Raw genomic sequence first — 11,719 nt, forward strand, 5'->3', positions numbered from 1 at the left:
AGTTCTCACAGAATAGTAGGGTTCTGTGAAACACAATTTGAAAAACCCTGGCTTACAGCATCATGAGATTTCAGACTCTGTGTAGGGGAGTAATAGGCAGCAAGGCTGAGAGGGCTCCAATTTAGGAAGATCTTTAGAAGTCCATTAGCAGTACAGCCCAATTTTTGCCAACCTCGTGGATATCAATTTTATAAAAATGTAACTTCTTTAAAACTGCTGTTGTACTGAACTATTATGGAAATTGAAGTCTTGGATTTAAGGACATCAGATTGAAGATGATCATTCTGAACCAGATAAAGTCATGGTCAGATTCTCTGTAAATACAGTTTCATGTGTTCAACAACCTACCTGCATGAACCAGAAGCATCTCTACACTATTGCCATTTTTACTGGAAATCCAAAGAAGCTGTTGAAAGGGATCTGTGGTTATAGTCACTTCTGTCAGCTTGAAACGCTGAAAACAAGGAAGGATCATTTTTGTCCTAACACAAGGGAGGGAAGGGAGGAAAGAAGGAGAGAAGGAAGTCAGTCTTCTGTTGCTTTGCATACAATGAGTCCCATGATGAAGAGAAGGGAAAACTGATAACATTCTTCTTGGCTACATCCCTGGTCCTTTTGTTGGATCACTGAGGAAGAGCTGTAAAGCCATCAAAGTAGCCTTTCCCTTTCAGAACCTGAAGCTGAGGAGCCTGGAGGAGGGTTGAGGCAAGAATTCCTCCTTGGAGCCATTGTGTCTCAAAAAGAAAAAAGAATCATTTTGCAGTAGGTGCAGTATGCAGGAGCTAAGCTGGAAGTAAATCATCTTATCTCTTCAGCACTGAAGTCCTGTGATCCACTGATTCAGAGCTGCTTTCAAACTGGTACAAATTCCTTGCGTGGAAACCCCCAGATGATTCTTACTCTAAAGTTCCTATATAACTTCCCTTATTTTGGAACACACACAGACCCAGACACATACTCCTTTTTCCTTCTCTGGGGGCCTCCTTTTCTTCTGAACTGCCTGCTTCATTCTTTGGCTCCTGGTGTCCTCACATCCTCCCCTCTGTTCCTCAATATTGCTTTGTCTGGTTTGTTCCCTTTTCCTTCTTTGGGTTCTGGAAGAAGGGAGCTATACTGCAGATAACAAACCCAAGCTGGCAAGAACCGCAGTGCTAGTTTTGTGGGAAAGTGCAAGGGGATTTGCAAAGGTCGTGACTAACTAATCACACTCAAGGCATAGCTAGAAACCAGATCTCTCCAGGCCTTCTGGGCAACTGGCTATCATCTGTACAATGCAAAGAAAGCTGCAAATCACAGGTGTCTGTAAGCCAAATATATCCCACACAATGAGACAGAACTTCATGAATTGAGATATGAGTAAGCTGTTGCTATCTACCAATGTAGGCATGTATGGGATATCTTGTTATGTATCTTGTCACTGTGTGTTTTAGCTCTTGCAGTTAGCCAGATAATTATAAAATTTAAAAATCACTAACTTCTAAATTACAATTAGATTTCAGCAGTTAACCTAATTGTAACTAGCTAAAAAAAAAAAAAAAGAGGTGTTTTCCTTATAAGTGGCAACTTCTAATCATCTTTGGTTCATCTCAAAAAGCTAAGCAGGGTCAGGCCTGGTAAATATTTGGATGGGAGACTGCCATGAAATCCCAGGGTTCCAGGCTTAAACCAAGAAGTTAAAAAAAAAAAAAAATCCAATCCCCTGCCCAGTGCAGGAATCCTCATACCATCCTGGACAAATGGGTTTCCAGCCTTTTCTTGAAAACCTCCAGTGATGGAGCATCCACAACTCTAGGAGGCAGACTGTTCCACTGCTTAATAGCATTCATAGTCAGGACATTTATCCTTATTTTAAGTGTGGCTCTCTGTTAAGCTTGCACCCATTGGTTCTAGTCTTAACCCCTGATGCTATGGAGAATAAATCCACACCCTCTTCCCTGTGATATCCCTTCATGTATTAGAAGACTGCTATGATGTCTCCCCCTAGCCTTTTCTTCTTTAGGCTAAACATACCAAATTCCTTTAACTGTTTTTCATAGAATTTAGTTTCCTAGCTCCTTCCCATCCTTGTCACTCTTCTCTGTACTCTTTCCAGTTCCTCAGTGTCCTTTTGGGATTGTGGCAACCAGAACTGGACACAGAATTCCAGGTGTGGTCAGACCAGTGCATTGTAGAGCAGTACATGTAGTCCCCGGGTTAGGAACACTTGGGTTATAGATGATCTATGGTTAAGAACAGAGCCTTTTGGAGCAAAGTTCGAGTTAAATACACAATGATTTGAGTTAAATACAGATGGTTCAAGTTCATTACACAATACTATTTACACCGTATTATACAATAATACTGTTCCGGCTTACATACAAATTTGACTTAAGGACAGACCTTGGGAATGGAACTTGTTCTTAAACTGGAGTCTACCTGCATTTATGTTCCTCCAGATGTGTTGGACATACAGTGCTTAAAACTCAGTTAGAAGTCCCACCAAATTGAGATGGCATCTCTTTCTCAAGTTTCCCTATCAGATGTGCTGGAAAGATTTTGTTTGTCCTTTTATACAGCCCTGCTTAACATGACTCCAGGCAGTTCACAATAAATATAAAAACAACATCAGTGGAAAAACAATAAATTTAGAATACAGATGGTCACCCAATCAACCACACATCAACATTAAAACACACAGTTCACAGTATGTCTTTATGGAAATGAGTTCTGTTCTTTAAATATATATTTATAGTGTCTCTTTACATGACACCAAAAATATTTTTTGAGTTCACACACAAATCCGCCACCATAACTGTGTAAACCGATAGTTGCAATTGTCCTCTGTCACCTTCAAGCAGCCTAGAAAGCAAACCACTTCCTCTCTCCAGCTGCAAAGATCCACAATCTTATGTACATGCTTGCAATCACCCTTTTCTTCTCTCTTCTTCTTTATTATTTCAACATAATCCAGGGATTTTTTTTTAAAAAAATAATTTATTCATAGGTTACTGCATATGTTGACATGAACTAACGGTAACTTAGTTGAACCATTTTGTCGTCATGATACTGATTTGACAACAATATCAACTTAACATTTGAATGTTCTGTGCTGTTCAAATTGACTTTCTCTTTCTACTTGAAAGTTGGGTTTAGACATATTCATTATTTTTAATTCCAATATATTTCATGCTTTTTGCTGTCCCCCCCCTCCCCCCAGCAATAGATTTTGTGTTTTTTGCATTATTTTTAACTGAACCATTCCAGTTATTGGGGTTTTGTGTTAGCACAGGCATCAGCCAGTCAACATTGTACATGGCCAGTTTTATATACGTTACTGGCCCTTCTCCTCTTACCTAGGACATTCTAGAAAAGAAATAAATTTAGACTATATACCAAAAAGAAGTTTTCAAGTTGGTCTGGAGCTCTGTGGTATTATCCATTCAATCTTTTCTTTTGTATTGAATTTCTGCTAAATGTTAATATGATTAGTGGCATACATTACTGTAGAACATTTACAATAGTAATGTCCCTCTTGTTGTTTTTGGAATCCTTTGCCAAGTGAAAATGTTCAATACAATCCATCCTCAAAAATATATTCCATCATGTTCCACAGTTTTATTTCCAAGACTATACATGGCGTCACAGTCACATGATCAAGTGTTCTGTTTTTATGATATACAATATGATGTCTTTTCCCCTGGAATACAATTTTTGGACTCAAAGTGGAAAGTTAGACCAGATAGAGGAAGGAGGCAGTTCTCTTAGCTAGAGGCCTGAGGCCTGCATGAAATTAAGTCCTACATTGCCTACAACCTGTATTTAGAAGAAATTGCCAGACCGATAGCTGTATTAGTCCTTTGCAATAAAAATAACAAAGGGTCTTGGTGGTATCTATGTTTACTACCACAGACATTTTGCAGATTACATTAAATTTGATTGGATAAATAGAGTGTCCTCCTGAAAAAATTAATGTCTCCTCGCTTATTATTTTTGTTTTATTTTGGGTTTTTATATTTTTATACTTTTTAATGTATTTATTTCTTGTTTTTTAACCTTGTTGTATGCCTCCCAGAGTTGCTTGGAAAAATTGTGTAAATAAATAAATAAATAAACAAACCATTTTTGATAAGAAAGAGGGAAATGAGGAGAGTAGGCAGGAAATGGCAAAATGAGGAGTGACAGATAATGAGGATTATCTATAATGTTCTTTAACAAAGCAGTTGTTAACGGTGGCACCAACTTTCTAGCACTGAATAGGTGATTCACATATTCACATATTAATTTAGTAGTCTGTGAAGTGGCACAAGCAATACAGTTAAAAATCACAAGTGGAATAAGCACTGCTGCCAATGATTTTTATTTACTTGTTTGTTTCTTTAAAAAAATCAGTTGTCTTGAAGGGTTAAAAAGAATTGCATCTCGGATCCTGAGTTAATTGGGGTGTTTCACTGCCAGTGGCTCTGGCAGGACAAACAGTAACAGAAATGAAATCTGTTTAGCATTCATCATTCTTCTTTGGGGGAAAATAAATCCTTAAGAGGATCCAACAGAAGTTGTACTTTTTTGTTTTCCCAAAATGTTAATTTAAAAAAAAAAGATGCAAAAAGGCTAGTCACATGACCATTAAAGGTGAACTTTAAAGGGCAGTGTTTATTTTACTTATTTTTTCATTTCATTGAATTTGTTATGGTCGCCCACTCCAATAGGCTCTGGGTGGTTTACAAAAATATACTACAAAATTAAAACAATTAAAAACATAGACCAAACAAGACAGCCCTGACTAAAAACAACCACAATAAAACACAACATGGCAGCCCCTCTGCAAACACATTAACCCCAGATTTTAAGGGTTTTTTGGAACCCAGGGAGAGTGCCGTCTGTATTTGGGGTGGGGGGATACTGTTCAGGGGCAGGGGCTGTGATGGAAAAGGCACGCTTCCTTGTTCCCACAAGATGGCAACGTTTAATAGAAAGGACCTGGAAGTTAAAAAGCTTGCTGAGCCCCAGAGCCCCAGATGGTTCCTGCTCAAAAGTCTTTTCCATCACTTGCTACCGAACCCTTCTAGGTGATACTGACAAGGACTAAACCAGAGACTTTCCGCACACAAAAACACGGGCTGTATTTATTTTTATTTATTTATTTATATTTCAAATTTAGCCACCACCCATCTCACGAGGAAGTGACTCTGGGCGGCTTACAATAAAAATCACTGAGCTATGGAAGTCCACAACTGAATCTGCCTAAAAGCAGTAGATTCTTCTTTCATTCAAACAGCTGAAACTGTCCTGCCAGCACAAAGAATTGTTCATGGAGATAATTCTTCCCAAGTGGCATTCCCCCTCCGTAATCTGTCTACACTCAATCATGACAAAGGCCTTTGAGCAAAACTCGTTTCCTGCTGGAAAAGGTTGGGTTTGGTTTGGCCAGAGACCAATCCAGAAAAGGGAAATGCTCTTTATGTTGACAGTTCATCTGATTTTCCTGTCTTATGGCCCAGGAATCCAAACAACAGTCCCTGGCTTAGCTACATTCCATTTCTTTTCTGGATTTACTTCTGTACATGAACATGGAATAATAATTATCATCAGCCTAAAACCACAGACTATGCAAAGCATGCATTCTGCTACAAACTTCACAGTGCCCTTTTTTGTTTTTTATTTGCTTTGCCAGCCCCAAACCTAAAAGTTGAAATACATTTAAAGCTCTGCATTCTCTTGACACAAACATGCATGTGTCTATTATTCTACTTCCCAGCCGACTTGTTCCCCATAATCCCACCTGCATTAGCTACCACTTTTATCATTGCAAACAACGCATTGTTGTTTGCTCCCATCTCACCTCTGAAATCACAGGATCTTCAAGTTCAGTGGAAAAAAACTTCCCCGAGTCAATAGAACAACATAAGCCTGCTAAAATATGTCTAGTATCTTTGCTGCCATCCCATCCAAGTTTGACTGATCCAAACAGACTCTGACCCTCTTTGGTCGTCGCAAGAAGTGGAACTATACGAAGGGATGTTAATTTGAGCCCAAACATTGCTTTTCTCCCTCACCCTCCAAACGAATAACAAATCTAGTGATAATCTTAAAATGGAGGTGCTTAACATTCTTCTTTTTTCCTCTTGTCTCCACTGGTTTCAGCAATATCTCTTATAGTCAATGCAGAACTGGCCAGTAATTTTATGGTTGTGATTTTATATAAACAGTTCAGAGCATCTGGTGGCATACAAATGATGGTATACAAATATTATGATAAATTTAAAAAATACCCCAATGCATAGTGTTGCATTTTCTATATGCTAGGATTAGGGAACCTGTGGTTCTTTAGATGTAGTTGAACTACAACTGCCAACAACTCCATGTTGGCCAGTATTGAGAAATCCTGGAAATGATAGCTCAACAACATCTGGAAGGTTACAGATTTTCCACACGTTTTATGTCCCAGAACAGGCTTTCTTTCCTAGGCTGATATTTCCAGATGAATTGGACTTCCCTCATACAACTGGAAGTAAAAGTAGCTGTTGGCCATGTTAGTTTAGTTTAGTTTAATCTAGAGAGCACTGAATGGGGTAAGTCTGGAACAGAATAGGGGAAAAAACTAGCTAAGCAAAGATAGTGGGCTTGGACAATGTCAAGCTTTGGCCCCCAAATTTTTGCATTTTCTCCCAGTCCATTCTTGATCTGACTCCTAACAATTCATTATAAAGGTTAGGGTTATAATTATATAATTTAATCATTAAAATGCCTATCAAAGACCTGAAAAAGCAAACTAGCATGCCCCTCTCTCCCTCTTCCTTCTCCCCTCCCCCTGTCTGCTGATCCATTATGAATCAACCATCAATGCAGCATTTGAAATGCCAAGGTGAGCTGTATTTCACAAGGTTGCATAGGTAAGTTACAATATAGTTGTGCCTTCGAGTTAGTGTTGATTCCTGGCAACTGCCTGGACTATTCCCTGCAGTTTTCTTGGCAAGGTTTTTCAGAAGTGGTTTGCCCTTGCCTTCTTCTCAGGGCTAAGAGAGAGTGACCGGCCCAGGGTCACCCAACTGGCTTTGTGCCTAAGGCAGGATTAAAACTCACGGTCTCCCAGTTTCTAGCCTGGTGCTTTAACCACTACACCAGACTGGCTCCCTCTAGTTACAATAGGGATGGACATCTGGAACACATCAGTTAGACAAACATTTAGGTAGGTCCTTCAGCATCCTAGAAAGCATTGTCAGCTGCCTTAGAAAATAAACCTCTTCTCGCTTAGCTAGCTATTTGTTTAGGATATGAGAATTCAGAATAGCATAGAATAAGAGTGCTGTTCAAAAACTAAGTCTTTTGTGGGCCCTTTAAGTCTTACCACATTTGTTACAATCTCCATCGGATAATAGCATTTCAGCAGGAAAATAATATTGGAACAGTGGACTACGAGCTCATGCCATGATAAATTGGCTCATTTTTAAGGTACTCCAAATGCTGGGGTTCTTGTTACTTTCCTTTCTGTACCTTCAGTCTTAAAGTACATTCTTCTTTCACCTTACCAAGATGTTATTTCTTTGTGTCTTGCTGTTCTTCCAAGGAATGCAAGGCAAGGCAGCCTCCATCGTGAAAATCACCTCTCTTTCTCTTACAGGCAAGGTAGTTGCAGTTGGGATGGCAGAACTCTCGGATGAACTTCCAGGGCGAGGGAGCTTTTGAACTCACTTGTTCTGCCTCCTCGTCACAACTCCTCACTCTCAACTCTGCTTCCCCCAAAGCCAGAGAGCCCTACTCCAGACCACGTCTAGCAGAGACCAGACTTTTAGGCAAGATTGTTCCAAAAGTGAAGAATCCTGCTTCGAGGGCACAACTTCCTGACGACTCCCCATTTAAGACATATATTGGCTCCTCATCCCACCCTCCCCAATCCTTCCTAGATCGCCATCTCTGAAAGGAGATGTGAAACTGATGTGCCCCCTCTTTCTGCATCAGGGGTTCAGAGACCCAGACGGGAACTAAAAAAGGCCCTTGCTAAAAGCAGCAGGCACTTGCTGCACCTGTGCATGTGGTTTGGCACTGTGGTTTAGCCTTTCTGATCTGATAAGTACCTCAGCTGCAGGTGCTGCGCAGAGAAAGTGAGTTACGGCTTGGGGTTGGAGCACTTTCTCTTCCATTCTTCTGTTTCCTGCTTCAAGCCTTCCATTAACCTTTAGAGTACTAAGGAGGGGGTAAAGACATGGCCTGCCCTCCATGGTCTGTTGGCAGATTCAAATATCCAAGAAGAGTCCTGCAGAATCAGGCTGCATCTAGGTTTAAATATTGTGCAAAGGCATCATGTGGTATGTTTTCTTTTGGGTTACTGGTTTGCAGATCATGGTTTATAGCTTAGTAGGCAGTGTGAACCAGGCAGCATGACTTATTTGGCAACACATGAGTAAACAAGCCATGATTTACCAGGATATGTAAACCCATCTTTTAGCACAGGCCAGCTCCATCCTTACACAAAGCCTCCACAGCTAAACCATTAAAGGAACATTGACATTCCTTCCAAGTGGGCTGTCTTCACTGTCAGATATCCAATTTTATAGACTGCAATCTGAATATCAGGTTTGTGTTTCAGGATTTGTTTCCCCTTTTCAATACCAAATAAAAACCTTTTTTTATTTTCCATAGCAATTTCATCTGCAGAACTTGAACTCTTCTGATATCATTATTTATTTTATTTATTAAAATTAAAATTGATGGCTTTCTATCCTACTTTGACTTCTCACTTTGCTAATATTTATTTTTTTAATCTTGGAATAGTCCAAAAGCAATTGACCTCTATCTACTTAAAATGGAACACCATTGCCCAGGACCTATTGCCTTGGAATCAAAAGATCTTTGGACGTTACATTTCAATGGTCTTACGCTTCTGAGTTTCTCAGTGTACTATGCAATCAGGACAGATCAACTCGACTTCATGGTGCCCAAACTGCTTTATCTGAGGGGCAGTCACCTCACTTGGCCTCTGGCTCAGGTAAGACTACTCAGATCCTGTCTGCAAAAATCCAGGTGGCCACTAGATTTGAGTATCCTGTGTGTCTCTGCTGTCATCGAATGGACATCTGGATTTTTGCAGTTCAGATCTGATAGCCCTACCTAAAGTTTCCCATGAGCTCCAGAGATACCAGAAATAGATACTCTATAAGGATGATAGGAAGCCCCACTTCAACCCATACCATGAAGAATAGCTGGAGTAGATGGTGAAGGATGAAGGGTGGCAGCAAAATGAGGGAGGGTGTTAGCTTATCTGATGGAGGGTGGCAAGAAAGCAGGGACAATCTGAGCAGCACTGGATACCTAAGTCTACTTACCATTTAAGTTCCTTGATGTAATGGAAAGAAGGAATGACCTGGAGGAACAGGAGGAAGAGCTGCAAGCAAGACAATGGTCAGATAAAAGAAATCTGGGTCTAGGGGAGAAATGTAATTTGAGAAACCCTCTTAGACATGACCCTCCTAGTTCTCCTGAAGATAAAAGGAGGGAGGGGGAAGCCCATTCAGACTCGCAAGAGTCTGTTACCACAACCTTATAATAAAAGTAGTATTAGCTTGCGTGTCTTTGGTTTCCAAGTTTGGTCTACCTTAGAGGGCTGACACTCAGCCAGGGTACCCCTACCATGAGGTAGAAGAAGGCAGCCACCTAAGGTGGCAGATGCCCATGGTAGAGAGAGCCTCCCTGTATCCCGAGTCCACTTGCTGACCTCAGCTGCAGTGGACAAGGTTGTCTCTCGTTGCACTGAAATCCACACCAGGATTCCCATCTGTTTTTAGAGAGGGAAGAAGAGGAAGGATACCATCCTCTCCTTTCCCTCAAGTGACAACATGTCTTGGGCTGGCTCTGCTGTCTTTCCAACGTCCTTGCCAGAATTCCTCCTTTATTTGCTATCTCTGGGCCTTTCTTGAAAATAGCCCACGTGCCGGGACCTTCTTTGGCCTGCCCTGGGACCTGAGTCATGGGCGGGCAGGAATGTTAGGGATGCAGGGGAGAGGGGGGCATCGCAATAAACTCCGAAGAATGCTGCATAATTTATGTTTAAAAACCTGGTTTATTTTAATCTGACAGCGAAAAGAAAAACATGTTATAAAACTAGCTGATAATTTTTATGATGCTATAATCGTTAGATCATGTGCCATGAAGGAGTGGGGATGAGAAATGGTGGTGCTGAGGAAGAGCTGCTATACTGCAGTTGAGCAACAAATAAGCCCATCCAGTTGCTGACTATGGCATGGGATCACAAAGATGTGAAGGTGATTCTGGAGAGTTGCAGCGACCCCCATGTGGAAGTATCCTCCGTGGAAAAAGACAACCCTGAATGAAAAAAAGTCTTAATTTTAATCTCTGGTTTCTCCAATTAGATCTGGGAAACTCCTTTCTTGAAATCCTCCAGAGCTGCTGCCAGCCAAGATGGACAGGACTGACTCAGATGGTGTGATTTCATATAAGACAGCTTCCTATGTTCCTAGCATTAGCAGCCTATCAGCAGAATAATATTGTTAATCCTACTAGAGTAAATTGCTCCTGCACCTTCCACAAAAGCTGGATCTGCAGTTATTGTAGGTTTGTACCACCTGCTACTATCAGAATTCCCATTCTAGTGCCATGCAGATATACTAATCCCATCATTCCCAGCCAGTTTAGTTGTTAGTGGGACAGGAGTTGTAATCCAAAGCATCTGGAGGGCATCAGGCTGAAAAAGGCTGATTATTTAGCAGCAGGAACTGGTTGAGAGGTTAGTACATCTTATATATGATGACTGATTTTATGCTCAAAAATGGAAGGACTCAGCGCTACCCACAATGGAGAAATGATTGGTGAAGATGATGGAACTTGCAGAGATGGCCAAACTGACTTCTTTGATTAGAGAAAAGACAACATCTACGTTTATTGCCGACTGGAAGCCCCTTACAGAAGTTTTGCATGAAACAGAAAAAAAAGTGATCTTATGATTTATGGCTTTGATGATTAGAAAAAAAAGATAATAGAAAAAAGAGAGCTTTTCTTTTTGTAACAATAGAGTAAAAGGCCATTTTGTAATTGTGCTTATATTTCCTGCAAAGAAAATCAGAAGCTAATTCTATTTCTTTTCATTCTTCTGTTTTGTACTTTTGGTCCTTTTCTTTTTTTCTTTCTTTTTCCCTTCCTTCCTTTTCTTCTCTTTATATTAGTTCTTGTTCGTTTTACTTTTGATTCAAAACTCTTCATAAAAATTATTTTTAAAAGAAGAGAAGTTGGTGCATCTTATCATATAGTATCACGCTTTGGCTTTCAATTCTGGAAGGCATAATATGATACTACAAAAAAATCCTTTCCACCGAACAGGACGTCCATGAAGCCTGGGTGCCAGTGAGACAACTGGACATGTGCTTCTGCACTCTGTGGAGATAGTCAGGGGGTCCACAGAAATCCATTTCGCCAGAGGGACAGATAAACTGGAAGAGCAATGTGTAATTTGCATACTTTCAGGTCAGGATGAAAATATTTTGCAAAATGTTGCTAGATTCTTTGCTATAGCAATAAGCGAATGATGAGCGCTGCAGCTGCTCAGAGAGAATAATTATATTTTTGTCATCTAGGATATACTGATAGTGTGGTTTCTTGTAGATATTTGTATTCTAATCTTTGACTTGCTGGCACTAATTGTAACTTCAAATAATGCTAAATTAAACCAGCCTGATTGAAGGCAATTGGTTCACTTTGTCTGGATTCACATATTGCATAGTGCAGTGAATAA

This window comes from Python bivittatus, unplaced genomic scaffold (assembly GCF_059951505.1).
Source record: "Python bivittatus isolate LINGU-HERP-01145 unplaced genomic scaffold, Pbiv_v1 ctg000220_np1212, whole genome shotgun sequence".
In the NCBI taxonomy this organism is placed as follows: Eukaryota; Metazoa; Chordata; class Lepidosauria; order Squamata; family Pythonidae; genus Python; species Python bivittatus.